Genomic DNA, 18494 nt, shown 5'->3' on the forward strand with positions numbered 1-18494 from the left:
TGCTATTTTAATCTCTAGCTGTTCACACCGTGTGCTGCATTTTACCTCAGATTTTGTAGCTTTTTTCCAAAGACAGAAACTTCCAAAGTCTCTCTGTCGGCTGGCTGAATCCTTCCCCAACAAAATTTAAGCTTTAAATCATCCGAAAAATCCCATCTCATCGCTAACTGTGATATCTTCACAGAGTACAGCACACACAGCTTCCTACATGGCAGGCAGCTCTCTCAGAAGCCTCCGGAATCTGCCTGGTTCTGTTTAATTATTAACTCTGCAGTTGCAATACACAATATGTCCACATCCACAGTGTGGAGCTACAAACATTACAAGCTTACAGACATTGCAATATCGTTGGACAGTGACCTGGTTAGACCCAGAGCAGGTCACCTCCCCACTGGTGCAAAATAAAGACTACTTGAATCTTCTAACCCAGACCTGGTGTGGAGTGTTTATTTAAAATACTCCACTTCAGGGATCAGGTAGGAAAGTGGAGTCAAGGTCGAAAATCATCCATGATCTTATTGAATGACGGAGCAGGCTCGAGGGGCCGCATGGCCTATTCCTGCTCCGATTTTTTATATTCTTATGTATCATAACTTCACTGCTTTTCAAATCTATCACACGAGAAGTACAATCGTAGCCATTTTTTTCCCAGAAATATACTTTATTCATATAAAATTTTCACAATACATTGGAAAATAGCTCAGTACCTTGCAGTCAGCAATTCCATACAATTCGTTTGGATGTTGACAGCAGTTCCATACAATGCACTAGGTTGCATTTCATTTCAGTTTAGAACAATCCATAAATCACATTACATGGAGTACTGTGCAAATGGGGGTTTAACATGGAGCAGATGAGAACAGGTTTACATTACATTCCAGAATACATTTTAGTACCGATCACGAATCACATTACATGTAGCACTATGCAGATGAATGCAGTACACGGACCGGATGGGGATACATTTACATTTCTTTACAAGTTACTAAACAGTGCAGAGACTTTCATTATACATGGCACAACACAGGTGTTTTTCAGTACATAAAGCAGATTAACAAGTACAGCCCGAGGGGGGTCTGATTTCCATCCCCTGGCTTTACCGTGGCGGAATGGCCTTAAACTGTGGCTCTTCCCCACCGTGCCTTTGCGGCGACTGCACCAATCTTTAGTGCGTCCCTCAGCACGTACTCCTGGACCTTGGATTGCACCAGTCTGCAACACTCAGCCGTGGCTATCTCCTTGCTCTGGAAGACCAGCAAGTTTCGGGAAGACCAAAGTACGTCTTTCACCGAGTTGATGGCTCTGCAGCAGCAAATGATGTCTGTCTCAGTGTGCGTCCCTGGGAACAGTCCACAGAGCACAGAGTCCCGTGTTACAGAGCTGCTTGGGATGAACCTCGACAGCAACCACTGCAAGTCCTTCCAGACCTGCCTTGAAAAGGGGCAGTCCCAAAGGAGATGGATGACAGTCTCGTCCGCAACACAGCCAACCGGGGGCAGAGTGCCGTGTCTCTGAACCCCGGCTGTGCATGAAGGATCTGACGGGTAGGGCCCTTTTCACCGCCAACCAAGCTACGTCTTGGTGCTTGTGTGAAAGCTCTGGCGATGAGACATTCTGCCAAACGAATTCGACAGTCTGCTCAGGGAACCATCCGACAGGATCCATTATCTCCTTCTTTTGTAGGGCGTCCAGGAGGTGATGGGCGACCGCCTCCTCGTAGCAGATGTATTGCATAAAAATGTTCCTCTAAGGCTAATTAACGTGTATGCCTCACCTCTCAGAAGCGAGCGGCTGGCCCTCCTCCAGTACTGCTGCTGGCGACATCCAGACTGGTCGTTCTGGGTGGTGATTTCAACTGCATCATCGATGTGGCTGGACGATCCAGCTGAGCTGACAGCAAACTGGACATCACATCCAAACTCCTGATGGACGTGGTAAAAGATGCCAAGCTGTGCGACATCTTCAGCAACCCTGCAGACAGAGCACTGCGCAGATACACCTGGTCGAGACCAGACGGGTCCGTCCGTTCCAGAATAGACTTCCTGTTTGTGTCCCACATGCCCAAGGTCAGATCCACTGACGTCACGCCGGTGTTCTTCTCTGACTACTGCCTCCTACTGGCCGACTGCCTCTCACAGGAAGACCAGAAAGTTGGCAGGGGATATGGAAGCTCAACTTGAAACTGTTGACCCCGAAAAATGTTGAGGAACTCAAGAGGGATTACAAAGGTTGGAGAACCGTAAAACCCCTCTGTGATTCCTCGATGCACTGGTGGGAAACAATCAAGACAAACATCAAGAGGTTCTTTTTCCTCAAAAGTGTTCAGGAGGCACGAGGGAGACAGAGGGAATTGTCCCAACTCCAGAAGAGTATGCAAAACCTGCTCCTGCTGCAGTCGATGGGGGTCAATGTCGCGGAGGAACTCCAAGAGGTGAAGGGCCAGCAAGCCTCGCTCTTTGCCTCAGCGTCCTTCAAAGTTATCTTCCGCTCCAGAGTCCGCTCCGTCGAGCAGGATGAGACGTGTTCGTGTTTCTTCTTCCAAAAGGTACACAGTGATTACTAGCCTAAAGGAAGAAGATGGTTCTGTGACGTCTTCGCAGCCCGACATGCTGAGGATCAGCAAATCCTTCTATGCCGGGTTGTACGACGTCAAGTCCACAAACCGCGTGGCCTCCCAGTCTTTCCTGCAGTCTATCTCAGAGGTCTTAGACGACAGCGAGCGGGAGAGTCTGGACCACCCGCTAACTCTGACAAGTAAAACTCCCGGAAGCGAAGGCTTACCGGTCGAGTTGTATTCGGCTCTGTGGGACTGGATGGGCCCAGACCTGCTGGAAGTGTACGGAGGTATGCTTCTGGTCGGCAGCATGTCAGAATCAATGAGGAAAGGCATCATTACCCTCATCTACAAGTAGAAGGGGGAGAAGGAGGAAATCAAAAACTGGCGGCCCATTTCGCTGCTCAATGTGGACTACAAGATCCTGTCGAAGGTCATCGCAAACAGGGTCAAGTCTGCTCCGGAGCTGGTGATCCACCCGGACTAGACCTGCGCTGTCCCCGGCAGGAAGATCTCTGATAGCCTTGCGCTACTCAGGAATACGATTGCTTACGTGCGGGACAGAAGGGTGGACACCTGTTTAATCAGCTTGGACCAGGAGAAGGCCTTTGACAGGATATCGCACACGTACCTGATGGACGTGCTCGCCAAGATGGGGCTTGGGAAGGGTATCCGCAATTGGATCTAACTGCTCGACACAGACATCAGTAGAACAGTTCTAATCAATGACTGGGAAACTGAAAGCTTTCCGATCAGGTCTGGAGTCAGGCAAGGCTGTCCGCTTTCCTCTGTCTTGTTTGTGTGCTGTATCGAGGCCTTTGCCAAGTCCATCAGGAAGGATGCGGGCATTAGGGGGGTGACAATCCCAGGCAGCAGAGGCGCTCAGGTCAAGACCTCCCTGTACATGGACGACGTCTTTTGCTCGGATCCGCAGTCGGTCCGCGGATTGCTCACAATCTGTGACCAGTTTGAACCAGGTAAATTGCAGCAAAAGCGAGGCCATGTTCTTTGGAAGCTGGTCCGACTGATCCTTTATTCCCTTCACCGTGAAGTCAGATTGCCTGAAGGTTTTGGGAATATGGTTCGGAGCGGACGGGGCGTGCGTCAAAAACTGGAAGGAGCGTATCGCTAAAGCAAAACATAAACTGGGATGGTGGAAGCTGCACTCACTCTCCATTGCAAGAAAGAACCTTGTCATCAGGAGTGTTGTTGTTGTATGTGGCGCAGGTCTGGCCCATACCCCGCTCCTGTGCCGTGCTAGTCACCCGAGCCGTCTTCCATTTCGTCTGGAGATTGAAAATGGACTGTGTCCGCAGAGAAACGATGTACAAATCTCTGGACAAGGGGGGAAAGGATGTTCCGAACATGGCCCTCATCCTGATGGCCACCTTTGTGTGCGGCTGCATCAAGCTGTGCATAGACCCTTCATACACAAGCACCAAGTGTCAGTACGTGCTGAGATTCTATCTGTACCCGGTATTGCGAAGGATGGGTCTGGCCAGGCTGTTGCGGAACGCTCCAACCAGTTGGACCATGCCTCAGCACCTGTCCTTCGTGGAAAAGTTTTTCAAGAAAAACACCTTTGAGCACAAGGCCATAAAACAGTGGTCGGCACGTAAGTACAATCGTAGCAATTTGCACGATGCAATTGCGCTCACCAGAAAAGTGATGTGAGCTTTGTCAGAACAGATGGCAGCAGTTGTCACTACCCCCAACTTTAAGTCTGGATTCAGTTGCCTTGATGGTGATGCCAACTACTGCTGTTTAGGTCCATTTGAGATCCAATTAACACGAGAGGATTATTTATAGAATAATATATCTGGCACAGTAAAACAAACGAGCTCTGTTGGGATCATAAAGCATGAGAGCAAAGCTTGAATGATTCAGTCATTTTAGTTTTCAGTAAATTTGTGGAATTCCCCTGGCATTGCTCTTAATGATGCGCTGTTTTATAATGTTAGAACACACAAGTGTCATTATATAACACAGTTGAGCTCCAGTGCCATTAATCTTCACAAAAAGAAATTAAAATAATTTGCCTTGCTGTTCCAAGAGTTCTTTTATCTATTCTTTCCTGCTCTAATTCTCTTCCATTTTCTCTTTCTCTGTATGGCTGTCATATTCTTTTTGCTGTGGTGTCTATTTACCTCAGAATCTTTCCCTCACTCTCTCAGTATACATGTATCTCTTTCACTTGTGTCTCCTCGCTCACTTGTCTCGCTCCTAGTCTGTCCGCATGCTCCTTTATCTATGCACTCGATATTTAGGACTTTATTTCAAGCCCAGGATGCACAGAGAGAGGCAATAGATATTTATGAAAGGTGGATATTGGGAACAGGGTTTCTGGGACCTGGTGCATCTTGCACAGGTGAGAGAGAAAATAAAAGGCTTGAGTGTCGGGTTGATTTGAAATGATGGAGATAGGAGCATGTGCTCCTCAGGAATTCCTTATTGGAGTAGTGGGGGAAGGAACGAAGACCCAGACCAGCACCACATCCCAAATTACAATCCCTCTGGGTGGTGTATACACTGGTAGTGCCCTCCCTGCCATAGAAAATTTTGGTTCCTATATTTTCTCTTTAATTCTAGAAGCACTGGGGCGGGGGAGGAAGGGGAGGTCACTTCTACTTTTTACACTGCAGATGTTGAAGATTCAGCTGTGGCCAAAATTTAGGGTCACACTTAGAACACATTCTCAACCACATCTGTTCCTCTTTAGGGTTGATCAACAAAACAATTGCTACGATTTTGATTTCTGATGGCAAATTTAGCAAAACCGAAGGTCTCACGCAAAAAAAAACATTCTCAACCGCATCTCTTATTCTTTCGGCTTGAACTCTAAACAGTTGCCGTGGTTTTGCTTGTTCATGGCAAATTTAGCAAGCACTGTGGGTTACTTTCTACCTTCTGAGATAAGGCTGTGAGGCCATCTGTTCATTCCAAGCAAATTGCTGAAAGCAGTGCAGCAACATCATAATCCAGGGTCCATTTATTGATTTGTGCCCATCTGGAATCAGTAAATATCTTAGTAACTGCCTCAACATCGAAAAATTCAAAATGAATTACGAAGATAAATTCTGTAACTGTTACACTGCCTGAAACAGTAAAACTGGGTCCTAATAAGGACATCACATCAAGAATAAAGGAAGACTTGCATTTATATAGCACTTTCCCAGGTACGTACAGAAGGGCATTTTGTGGATTTATTGGGGATCACAGTAATCTAAACTGAACCAAGTTGCCCCAGGAAATTGTAACCTAGAGAGACTGGGGTTAAACAGCTGTGACTATTGTAGGATAGTGGCTGGGACAGAAAAATTAGTGACCACACAAAGCCCACATCCCATCGAAAAAAATAGCAAGCTGCCCCAAATGACCAATGTAAGTCCCTCACCTATGAGAGAAAATAGACCTGTGGGAGCAACATTTCAAACAGAGTATAGGCAATTTTTGGGGATAACAACAAAAGCAACTTATATTTATATAGTACCTTTAACATGGTAAAATGTCCCAAGGCGCTTCACAGGAGCGTTATCAGACAAATCAAATAAATTTGACACAGAGCCATATAATAATAATAACGTTTATTTATATAGCACCCTTAATGTAGTAAAACATCCGAAGGCGCTTCACAGCAGTGTTACAAGACAAAACAGATAAATTTGGCACCGAGCCATAAAAGAAGAAATTAAGGCAGATGACCAAAAACTTGGTTAAAAAGATAGGTTTTAAGGAGCGTCTTTAAGAAGGAAAGCGAGGCGGAGAGGTTTAGGGAGGGAGTTCGAGAGCTTAGGGTTCAAACAGCTGAAGGCACGGCCACTAATGGTTGAACAGTTATAATGAGGGATGTTCAAGATGGCAGAATTAGAGGAGCTCAGAGATCTTGTGTGGTTGTAAGGCTGAAAAAGAGTACAGAACAAGGAAGGGGCAAGGCCTCGATTTGTAAACAAGGATGAGAATTTTGAAATCGAGGCATTGTTTAACTGGGAGCCAATTGTAGATCAGAAAGCAAAGAGGTGATGGGTGATCACGACTTGGTGCGAGTTAGGACGAGTTAGGTGAGTTTTGGATGAGCTCTAGATTACGTAGCGTAGAATGTGGGAGGCCAGCCAGGAGTGAGTTGGAGTACTCAAGCCATGAATGAGGGTTTCAGCAGCAGAAGAGCTGAGGCAGGGGCGGAGGCGGGCACTGTTACAGAGATGGAAAAGGTGGTTTTAGTTATGCCATGGCTATGTGGCTGGAAACTCATTTCAGGGTCAATTATGACACTTGGGTTGTGAACAGTCTTGTTCACCCTCAGTTTGATGCTAGGGAGAGGGATGGAGTTAGGGAACGCAGTTTATGGCAGGGACCAAAGATAATGGCTTCGGTCTTCCCATTATTTAATTGGAGAAAATTTCTGCTCATCCAGTACTGGATGTCAGACAAGCAATCTGACAATTTAGATACCAAGCAGGTATTGAGAGAAGTGTTGGAGAGGTAGAGCTGGGTGTCGTCAGTGTACATGTGGAAACTGACTCCATGTTTCCGGATGATATCGCCAAGGGGCAGCATAAAGTTGAGAAATAAGAGGGAGCCAGGGGTAGATCCTTGGGGGACACCAGAGGTAATGATGCTGGAGTGGGAAGAGAAGCCATTCCAGGAGATTTTCTGGCTACAATTAGATAGATAAGAATGGAACCGCGCGAGTGCAGTCCCACCTAGCTGGACGATGGATGAGAGGCATTGGAGGAGGCTGGAGTGGTCAACTATGTCAAAGGTTACATAAGAAGAAATTACAGCAAGGGGCTATCGGGAACTTAAAACAATCACAATCACTAAGGAGGTGGTACTCAGTAAGAAAATAGGACTAAAGGCAGATAAATCCCCTGGACCTATGACTTGCATCCTAGGGTCTTAAGAGAAGTAGCAACAGGGATTGTGGATGCATTGGTTGTAATTTACCAAAATTCCCTGGATTCTGGGGATGTCCCAGCAGATTGGAAAACTGCAAATGTAACATCCCTATATAAATAAGGAGGCAGACAAAAAGCAGGAAACTATAGACCAGTTAGCCTAACATCTGTGGTTGGAAAATGTTGGAGTCCATTATTAAAGAAGCAGTAGCAGGACATTTGGAAAAGCAAAATTCGGTCATGCAGAGTCAGCATGGATTTATGAAGGGGAAGTCATGTTTGACAAATTTGCTGGAAATGTTTGAGGATGTAACGAACAGGGTGGATAAAGGGGAACCAGTGGATGTGGTGTATTTGGACTTCCAAAAGGCATTTGACAAGGTGCCACATAAAAGGTTACTGCACAAGATAAAAGTTCACGGGTTTGGGGGTAATATATTAGCATGGATAGAGGATTGGTTAATGAAAAGAAAACAGAGAGTCGGGATAAATGGTTCATTCTATCGTTGGCAACCAATAACTAGTGGAGTGCCACTGGGATCAGTGCTGGGACCCCAGCTATTTACAATCTATATTAATGACTTGGAAGAAGGGACTGAGTGTAAAGTAGCCAAGTTTGCTGCAAAGATTGGAGGAAAAGTAATGCGTGAGGAAGACACAAAAAATCTGCAAAAGGACATAGACAGTCTAAGTGAGTGGGCAAAAATTTGGCAGATGGAGTATAATGTCGGAAAGTGTGAGGTCATGTACTTTGGCAGAAAAAATCAAAGAGTAAGTTATTATTTAAGTGGAGAAAGATTGCAAAGTGCTGCAGTACAGCGGGACCTGGGGGTACTTGTGCATGAAACACAAAAGGATAGTATGCAGGTACAGCAAGTGATCAGGAAGGCCAATGGCATCTTGGCCTTTATTGCAAAGGGGATGGAGTATAAAAGCAGGGAATTCTTGCTACAGCTATACAGGGTATTGGTGAGGCCACACCTAGAATACTGCGTGCAGTTTTGTTTTCCATATTTACGAAAGGATATACTTGCTTTGGTGGCAGTTCAGAGAAGGTTCACTAGGTTGATTCTGGAGATGAAAGGGTTGACTTATGAGGAAAGGTTGAATAGGTTGGGCTTCTACTCATTAGTATTCAGAAGACTGAGAGGTGATCTTATCAAAACGTATAAGAATATGCGGGGACTTGACAAGGTGGATGCAGAGAGGATATTTCCACTGATGGGGAGACTAGAACTAGAGGGCATGATCTTAGAATAAGGGGCCGCCCATTTAAAACAGAGATGAGGAGAAATTTCTCCTCTCAGAGGGTTGTAAATCTGTGGAATTCGCTGCCTCAGAGAGCTGTGGAAGCTGGGACATTGAATAAATTTAAGACAGAAATAGATAGTTTCTTAAACGATAAGGGAATCAGGGGTTATGGGAAGCGGGCAGGGAAGTGGAGCTGAGTCCATGATCAGATCAGCCATGATCTTATTGAATGGAGGAGCAGGCTCAAGGGGTCAAATGGCCTACTCCTGTTCCTTATGTTCTTATGACCAAATCTTGGTCAAAGAGGTAGGTTTTAAGGAGCGTCTTAAAGGAGGAAAGAGAGGTAGAGAGGCGGAGAGGTTTAAGAAGGGAGTTCCAGATCTTGGGGGCTAGGCAGTTGGAGGCACGGCCAGCAATGGTTGAGCAGTTATAATCAGGAATACTCAAGGGGGCTGAATTTGAGGAGTACAGATATCTCGGGGGTTTGTAAGGCTGTAGGAGATTACAGAGATAGGGAGGGGCGAGGGCCATGGAGAGTTTTGTAAACAAGTGTGAACATTTTGAAAGCAAGGCTTTGCTTAACCGAGAGCCAATGAAGGTCAGTGAGCACAGGGGTGATGGGTGACCTCAAGTTTAGGTGACCTCAAGTAGAATGTGGGAGGCCAGCCAGTGGTGCTTTGGAATAGTCAATTCTAGAGGTAACAAAAGCATGGATGAGCCGAGGCAGGGACGGAGACGGACGATGTTACGGAGGTGGAAATAGTTATGCCAATAGTATGTGGCCAGAAACTCATTTCAGGGTCATATATGATACCTAGGTTGCGAACAGTCTGGTTCAGCCTCAGACAGATGCTAGGGAGAGGGACGCAGTCGATGGGCAGGGAATGCAGTTTGTGGTAGGAACTAAAGACAATGGCTTTGGTCTTCTTAGTATTTAGCAGGAGGCAATTTCTGCTCATCCAGTACTGTATGTCGGACAAGCAATCTGACAATTTAGAGCCATGGAGGGGTCGAGATAAGTTGTAGTGCGGTAAAGCTGGGTGTCGTCAGTGTACACAAGGTGACATTTTTCTTGGCCATGCAGCAAATTGGTGGCTTGTTTTACACTCCATGGGCAGCCAATCCGCTACCGCCCACTACGCAGTAGTGCCCAAGATGAATTTCAGACTCTATTTGTTTATATCATAAATTGTATTTTCCCTGTGTTTGGCAATTTGTCTGGTTTGTTTCACTGTAGATGCTGGTTCACAAAAAGGTTTGAGCAATTTACATAAAAAATAGACAGGCAACAAATGACCAGCTGGTCCATCAAGCCTGCCCCACAATGGACGAACCATCATGACTAATCTCTTCTTCCCAGCCCCATACCCATCCACCAGGCTCACAACCACCTGCCTCATCATGGATCCCCTGAACCCAACTGGCTGGGGTTTTATTGAGTCTTGTGAACATCACGTGACTGGCTAAACCACTCCCAACTCAACAGCTCTACAACTATTTTAAAGTAACGTTAATACAGGTGCCACCCTTTTTTTTAAGGGCAACAAAAACCACAAATTAACAATAAACCATTAAAGGGAACCTTGTCAAATTAAATGAAATTAAAATTTTGTTCCCTGTTGAGATGATGCACTCCAGTCCCTCCGGTGCCCATCTCTCGCGGAAGGCCGCGAGCGTACTGGTGGACACCGTGTGCTCCATCTCCAGGGATACCCTGGAGCGAACGTAACCACTGTTTTGTGTGCCCTGTGTCTCTATGGCTCTCCCTTGAGTCAACCTGTGCTTTAAAACTCCTCGGTTCGGGTTGTTTCCCTTTGGACGGCAGGAGCTTTTGCCAATAGTTCTAGCCTGGCCCGTCGATTAGCGGGTAATCCCACACAGAGAGAGGTCAGATAGGTCTTCTCCTATGCCCGATGCGCAGCGCCCCCAGCGGGATTACTGTGTAACCCGGCCGTGAGCGGATGCCACCCGGTTGGTCTTCCGAATTATACTGTGAACCACAAGCCCCACAACTCCCAAGTTCGGACACAAGGAGTTACTATGGATAGATTATAATTGACTCAGACAAAACAAAATGGTTCAGGTCGGTCAAAGATCGATTCCTTTTATTACACTCACAAAACGACAACCCCTACTCCCCTCCCTTATGGCTTAAAGACTAGGTGACTGTGGACACTAGCTTAAAACCTTAGACTAAATACCCACCCTGTCGGTTACGCCGAACCAACCTCCTTCCCAGAATCTAAGCCTAGATAATGAAAACCCTTCCAACTAAACCCCTCTCCCGGTTTGGTCAGAACCCACACTTGGAAGCCTCCTCAAACACATACGTGTTAGCCTGCCTCTTGGACACTTGCTGTTCCTCAGCAGCTAAAGACGCTGGCAGCCTTGAGATTTCCAGAGGTGTATGCTGGATATAATTAGCAGCTTTTCAGTCATGTGGTCCCGGGTCCGTTCGACTCTAAAGACAAAACCGTGTCTAACAGAGGCATGCCATGAGGTCGAGAGAGTTATGTTCAGGCGGTACAGCGAGGCACTCAATTCAGGCGTTCATGGAGAGTTGACGGAAGCATAGCCACACGGGGAACCCCGTTCCAGATGGTGGAGGAAAGTAAGCCACTGAATCCCCCAAAGTTCAGCATCTTTATACCTCGTATAATGCACAAAACGGGCTGGGCGATTCCTGGTTACCATGGTCGCAGAGTTGATAAGCTCCCCACTGGAGTGGAACTAAACTACAGAACCAGTGGCAAGCTGTTCAACCATCGCCGTCTCCAGGCCAGGTCCAAGACCACTCCAACCTCTGTCGTCGAGCTACAGTACGTGGACGATGCTTGCATCTGTGCTCACACAGAGGCTGAACTCCATGACACAGTCGACGGATTTACCGAGGCATATGAAAGCATGGGCCTTATGCTAAACATTAGTAAGACAAAGGTCCTCCATCAGCCTGTCCCCCAGACATCAAGATCCACGGACAATGTGGACCACTTCCCTTATCTCGGGAGCCTCCTATCAACAAGAGCAGGCATTGACGACGAGATTCAACACCGTCTCCAGTGCGCCAGTGCAGCCTTCAGCCGCCTGAGGAAAAGAGTGTTTGAAGACCAGTCCCTCAAAACTGTCACCAAGCTCATGGTCTACAGGGTCGTATTAATACCCGCCCTCCTGTATGGCTCAGAGACGTGGACCATGTAAAGTCGCTGGAGAAATACCACCAGCGGTGTCTCCGCAAGATCCTGCAAATCCCCTGGGAGGACAGACGCACAAACGTTAGCGTCCTCATCCAGGCCAACAACCCCAGCATTGAAACACTGATCACACTTGATTTGCTCCGCTGGGCAGGCCAAGTAGTTCGCATGCCAGACACGAGACTCCCAAAGCAAGCACTCTACTCGAAACTCGTCCACGGCAAACGAGCCAAAGGCGGGCAGAGGAAACGTTACAAGGACACCCTCAAAGCCTCCCTAATAAAGTGCGACATCCCCACTGACACCTGGGAGTCCCTGGCCATAGACTGCCCTAAGTGCATTCGTGAGGGCGTTGAGCTCCTCGAGTATCGTCGCCGAGAGTGTGCAGAAGTCAAGCGCAGGCAGCGGAAGGAGCGTGTGGCAAACCAGACTCCCTGCACACCCTTTCCCTCAATGACTATCTGTCCCAGCTGTGACAGAGACTGTGGTTCTCGTATTGGACTGTACAGCCACCTAATAACTCATGCTAAGAGTGGAAGCAAGTCTTCCTCGATTCCGAGGGACTGCCTATGATGATGATGATGATGGTCGCACAGACGCTAGTTGGTCTTCCTGGTGATGCCTCTGTCCTGGATTGGTGAACTTGATGGAAAAAATGGTAGGCCATTTCTGTAAATGAGCAGTTCGCGAAGTGCTAACTGTTTGTTGAGTTCTTGACTGCTCCTTCATTGAAAGAATCCAGAGATGTTACATTTGGCCTGCAAAACTCATTGTCCATCCAGACATTCTGGTCCCATGGACAAAAGATGGTTTTTCACAAATCTCACAAAGTTCGAAATGAAAAGGCCTTTGCCTTTCATGACGTCAGCATTGAGACTGTTCCCATGGCAACCCAAAAGAAAGACAGCTCCTACTATCAGTCCTTTTTAAAGTCCGATGTTCAAACACCATTTTGAAACGCCGCCCATGTGCACCTCCATTTTAAAAGGGTACAGATCCATTTTAAAAGTCAAAAAATCCTTCTGGTCCATACACACACTGATGTTGGCACCAGCCAAATCCTACACCACGGAAGAGAGGCAGGCAGTCTGGTTGAAAGACCCCCTCGATCGTCCTCTGCCTGGACCTGTTAATGGCCACCTTGGCCAGGCCCAGGAGCAGTCCTACGAGGAGACCATCTGACCTGCCCATTCCCCTCCGCACAGGGTGCCCAAAGTTCAGGAGCATGGGACTGAAGTGCAACCAAAAATTGAGGAGTAGCCCCTTCAAATAATGGAAGAGGGGCTGCAACCTCACACACTTTACATACACATGTAACACGGACTCTTCCAGACCGCAGAAATTACTGGCAGCTGGGAGTCCGTGAACCGATTGAAAAACTTATTGCACAGGACTGCTCCATGCAACACACTCCAGACCAAGTCCCCAATAAATAAAGGGAGGACTCCCACATAGAGAGCCCTCCATTGGGGACCCCGCCTCCTCCGGATGGCAAGATGGTGCGTCATTGCTCTACAAACCTGAGAGCATCCTCACCGGTGTATCCAATACATCTGTTATGTTCAGAATAACTCCACGAGGCTGTGTTGTAAACTTAAACCATTGTGAACTTGGTCTCTTTGATATAACTCCAAAGTGAGGCAGTAACGTGGTGGCCTGCCTTTTATACCTGCTTGCACCAGGGTACATACTGGTGACCCCTAGGTCTCCCGAAGGTGTGCCCTCTGGTGGCAAGTCTTACACACAGGCGAGGTTCACATACATAACATCAATTCCTCCCAAAGTCTTGAGTACAAGTTATTTACAGGTTGATGCAATCTGGCCGTCTGCGTTCCCGGGTTGATCGTCTGAGCTGACATCCTGGCATGGGCGAGTTGGTCGGGTCCTGGCTGCACGGCAGCTCGGCTGGTCTGGTCGGACTGTCGGGCAAGGTGGGTTCATTCTCGCGGTTGACAGCGAGGTCAATTGCTGGTTGGGTGTGTGTTGGTGGATCATAGATGGTGAGGTCTTCCTCAAACTGTTCTTGGTAGTCCGTGAATCGCAGTTTGGTCTGATCCAGGTGCTTTCTGCATGTTTGCCCATTCAACAATTTCACAACAAACATTCTATTCCCCTCCTTGGCTAAGGCAGTGCCAGCAATCCACTTGGGACTGTGACCGTAATTTAGAACAAACACCGGGTCATTGACTTCAATGCCACGCGAGGCCGCCGCGCGATCATGGTACGCGTTATGCCTGTGCCGCCGGGTTTCTACGTGATCATTGAGGTCCGGGTGGACTAAGGAGAGCCTGGTTTTGAGTGCTCTCTTCATTAACAATTCTGCAGGGGGACCCCAGTGAGCAAGTGGGGGCGCGTCCGGTAGCTGAGCAGGACCCTCGATAACCGGGTCTGCAAAGAGCCGTCCGTTACGCGTCTCAAGCTTTGCTTGATGGTTTGGACTGCCCGTTCCACTTGGCCGTTGGATGCAGGTTTAAATGGGGCAGACCTGACATGCTTGATGCCATTGCAGGTCATGAATTCGTTGAATTCTGAGCTGGTGAAACATGGTCCAGTGTCACTGACAAGGACGTCGACCCATGGGTGGCGAACATGGCCTTGAGGCTTTCAATGGTGACAGTGGACGTGTAATACGTATATAATACATTCAAACCATTTTGAGTAAGTGTCCACTGCTACTAGAAACATCTTCCCTAGAAAGGGGCCAGCGAAGTCTACGTGGACACCGGACCATGGTTTGGAGGGCCATGACCACAGACTCAGTGGGACCTTCCTGGGTGCGTTGCTCAGTTGTGAGCAAGTGTTACATTGGTGTACGCATGACTCTAATTCGGAGTCAATGCCGGGCCACCAGATGTGCGACCTGGCAATAGCCTTCATCATGACTATGCCTGGGTGGGTACTGTATAGGTCATGTATAAACGTTTCCCTGCCCTTCTTGGGCAAAATTACGCGATTCCCCCATAGGAGGCAATCCGACTGGACTGACAGTTCGTTCTTGCGTCGGTAAAAGGGCTTAATTTCCTCTTGCATTTCCCCGGGAACCCCGGACCAGCTCCCATTGAAGATGCATCTTTTTACTCGTGATAACAGGGGGTCTTGGCTGGTCCAAGACCTGATCTGGCGAGAGGGAGGGAGAACAGCCAGTTGTCGTGGTGCACATTGGTACCAACGACATAGGTAATAAAAGGGATTTAAGGAGCTAGGAGCTAAATTTAAAAATAGGACCTCAAAAGTAGTAATCTCGGGATTGCTACCAGTACCACGTGCTAGTCAGAATAGGAATCTCAGGATAGCGCAGATGAATACGTGGCTTGAGCAGTGGTGCAGCAGGGAGGGATTCAAATTCCTGGGGCATTGGAACCGGTTCTGGGGGAGGTGGGACCAGTACAAACCGGACGGTCTGGACCTGGGCAGGACCGGAACCAATGTCCTAGGGGGAGTGTTTGCTAATGCTGTTGGGGAGGAATTAAACTAATATGGCAGGAGGATGGGAACCAATGGAGGGAGAAAGAGGGAAACAAAAAGGAGACAAAAGCAAAAAACAGAAAGGAGATGAGGAAAAGTGGAGGACAGAGAAACGCAAGACAAAGAACAAAAAGGGCCTCTGTACAACAAAATTCTAAAAGGACAAAGGGTGTTAAAAAAATAAGCCTGAAGGCTTTGTGTCTTAATGCAAGGAGTATCCATAATAAGGTGGATGAATTAACTGTGCAAATAGATGTTAACAAATATGATGTGATTGGGATTACGGAGACGTGGCTCCAGGATGATCAGGGCTGGGAACTCAACATCCAGGGGTATTCAACATTCAGGAAGGATAGAATAAAAGGAAAAGGAGGTGGGGTAGCATTGCTGGTTAAAGAAGAGATTAATACAATAGTTAGGAATGACATTAGCTTGAATGATGTGGAATCTATATGGGTAGAGCTGCAGAACACCAAAGGGCAAAAAACATTAGTGGGAGTTGTGTACAGACCTCCAAACAGTAGTAGTGATGTTGGGGAGGGCATCAAACAGGAAATTAGGGGTGCATGCAATAAGGGTGCAGCAGTTATAATGGGTGACTTTAATATGCACATAGATTTGGCTAACCAAACTGGAAGCAATACGGTGGAGGAGGATTTCCTGGATTGCATAAGGGATGGTTTTCTAGACCAATATGTCGAGGAACCAACTAGGGGAGAGGCCATCTTAGACTGGGTGTTGTGTAATGAGAGAGGATTAATTAGCAATCTCGTTGTGCGAGGCCCCTTGGGGAAGAGTGACCATAATATGGTGGAATTCTGCATTAGGATGGAGAATGAAACAGTAAATTCAGAGACCATGGTCCAGAACTTAAAGAAGGGTAACTTTGAAGGTATGAGGCGCGAATTGGCTAGGATTGATTGGCGAATGATACTTGAGGGGTTGACAGTGGATGGGTAATGGCAGACATTTAGAGACCGCATGGATGAACTACAACAATTGTACATTCCTGTCTGGCATAAAAATAAAAAAGCGAAGGTGGCTCAACCGTGGCTATCAAGGGAAATCAGGGATAGTATTAAAGCCAAGGAAGTGGCATACAAATTGGCCAGAAATAGCAGCGAACCCGGAGACTGGGAGAAATTTAGAACTCAGCAGAGGAGGACAAAGGGTTTGATTAGGGCAGGGAAAATGGAGTATGAGAAGAAGCTTGCAGGGAACATTAAGACGGATTGCAAAAGTTTCTATCGATATGTAAAGAGAAAAAGGTTAGTAAAGACAAATGTAGGTCCCCTGCAGTCAGAATCAGGGGAAGTCATAACGGGGAACAAAGATATGGCGGACCAATTGAACAAGTACTTTGGTTCGGTATTCACTAAGGAGAACACGAACAACATTCCGGATATAAGAAGGGTCAGAGAGTCTAGTAAGGAGGAGGAACTGAGGGAAATCCTTATTAGTCGGGAAATTGTGTTGGGGAAATTGATGGGATTGAAGGCCGATAAATCTCCAGGGCCTGATGGACTGCATCACAGAGTACTTAAGGAGGTGGCCTTGGAAATAGCGGATGCATTGACAGTCATTTTCCAACATTCCATTGACTCTGGATCAGTTCCTATTGAGTGGAGGGTAGCCAATGTAACCCCACTTTTTAAAAAAGGAGGGAGAGAGAAAACAGGGAATTATAGACCGGTCAGCCTGCGATCGGTAGAGGGTAAGATGATGGAATCAATTATTAAGGATGTCATAGCAGCGCATTTGGAAAGAGGTGACATGATAGGTCCAAGTCAGCATGGATTTGTGAAAGGGAAATCATGCTTGACAAATCTTCTGGAATTTTTTGAGGATGTTTCCAGTAGAGTGGACAAGGGAGAACCATTTGATGTGGTATATTTGGACTTTCAGAAGGCTTTCGACAAGGTTCCACACAAGAGATTAATGTGCAAAGTTAAAGCACATGGGATTGGGGGTAGTGTGCTGACATGGATTGAGAAATGGTTGTCAGACAGGAAGCAAAGAGTAGGAGTAAATGGGTACTTTTCAGAATGGCAGACGGTGACTAGTGGGGTACCGCAAGGTTCTGTGCTGGGGCCCCAGCTGTTTACACTGTATATTAATGATTTAGACGAGGGGATTAAATGTAGTATCTCCAAATTTGCAGATGACACTAAGTAAGGTGGCAGTGTGAGCTGCGAGGAGGATGCTATGAGGCTGCAGAGCGACTTGGATAGGTTAGGTGAGTGGGCAAATGCATGGCAGATGAAGTATAATATGGATAAATGTGAGGTTGTCCACTTTGGTGGTAAAAACAGAGAGACAGACTATTATCTGAATGGTGACAGATTAGGAAAAGGGGAGGTGCAACGAGACCTGGGTGTCATGGTACATCAGTCATTGAAGGTTGGCATGCAGGTACAGCAGGCGCTAAGAAAGCAAATGGCATGTTGGCCTTCATAGCGAGGGGATTTGAGTACAGGGGCAGGGAGGTGTTGCTACAGTTGTACAGGGCCTTGGTGAGGCCACACCTGGAGTATTGTGTACAGTTTTGGTCTCCTAACCTGAGGAAGGACATTCTTGTTATTGAGGGAGTGCAGCGAAGGTTCACCAGACTGATTCCCGGGATGGCAGGACTGACCTATCAAGAAAGACTGAATCAACTGGGCTTGTATTCACTGGAGTTCAGAAGAATGAGAGGGGACCTTATAGAAACGTTTAAAATTCTGATGGGTTTGGACAGGTTAGATGCAGGAAGAATGTTCACAATGTTGGGGAAGTCCAGAACCAGGGGTCACAGTATAAGGATAAGGGGTAAGCCATTTAGGACCGAGATGAGGAGAAACTTCTTCACCCAGAGAGTGGTGAATCTGTGGAATTCTCTACCACAGAAAGTAGTTGAGGCCAATTCACTAAATATATTCAAAAAGGAGTTAGATGTCGTCCTTATTACTAAGGGGATCAAGGGGTATGGCGAGAAAGCAGGAATAGGGTACTGAAGTTGCATGTTCAGCCATGAACTCATTGAATGGCAGTGCAGGCTAGAAGGGCCGAATGGCCTACTCCTGCACCTATTTTCTATGTTTCTATGTTTCTACGTGACTCATCGCTCTCAAAAGCGTCCATTACAGAAGCAAGTCTGCG

This window comes from Pristiophorus japonicus, chromosome 21, assembly GCF_044704955.1.
Source record: "Pristiophorus japonicus isolate sPriJap1 chromosome 21, sPriJap1.hap1, whole genome shotgun sequence".
Lineage (NCBI taxonomy): Eukaryota > Metazoa > Chordata > Chondrichthyes > Pristiophoridae > Pristiophorus > Pristiophorus japonicus.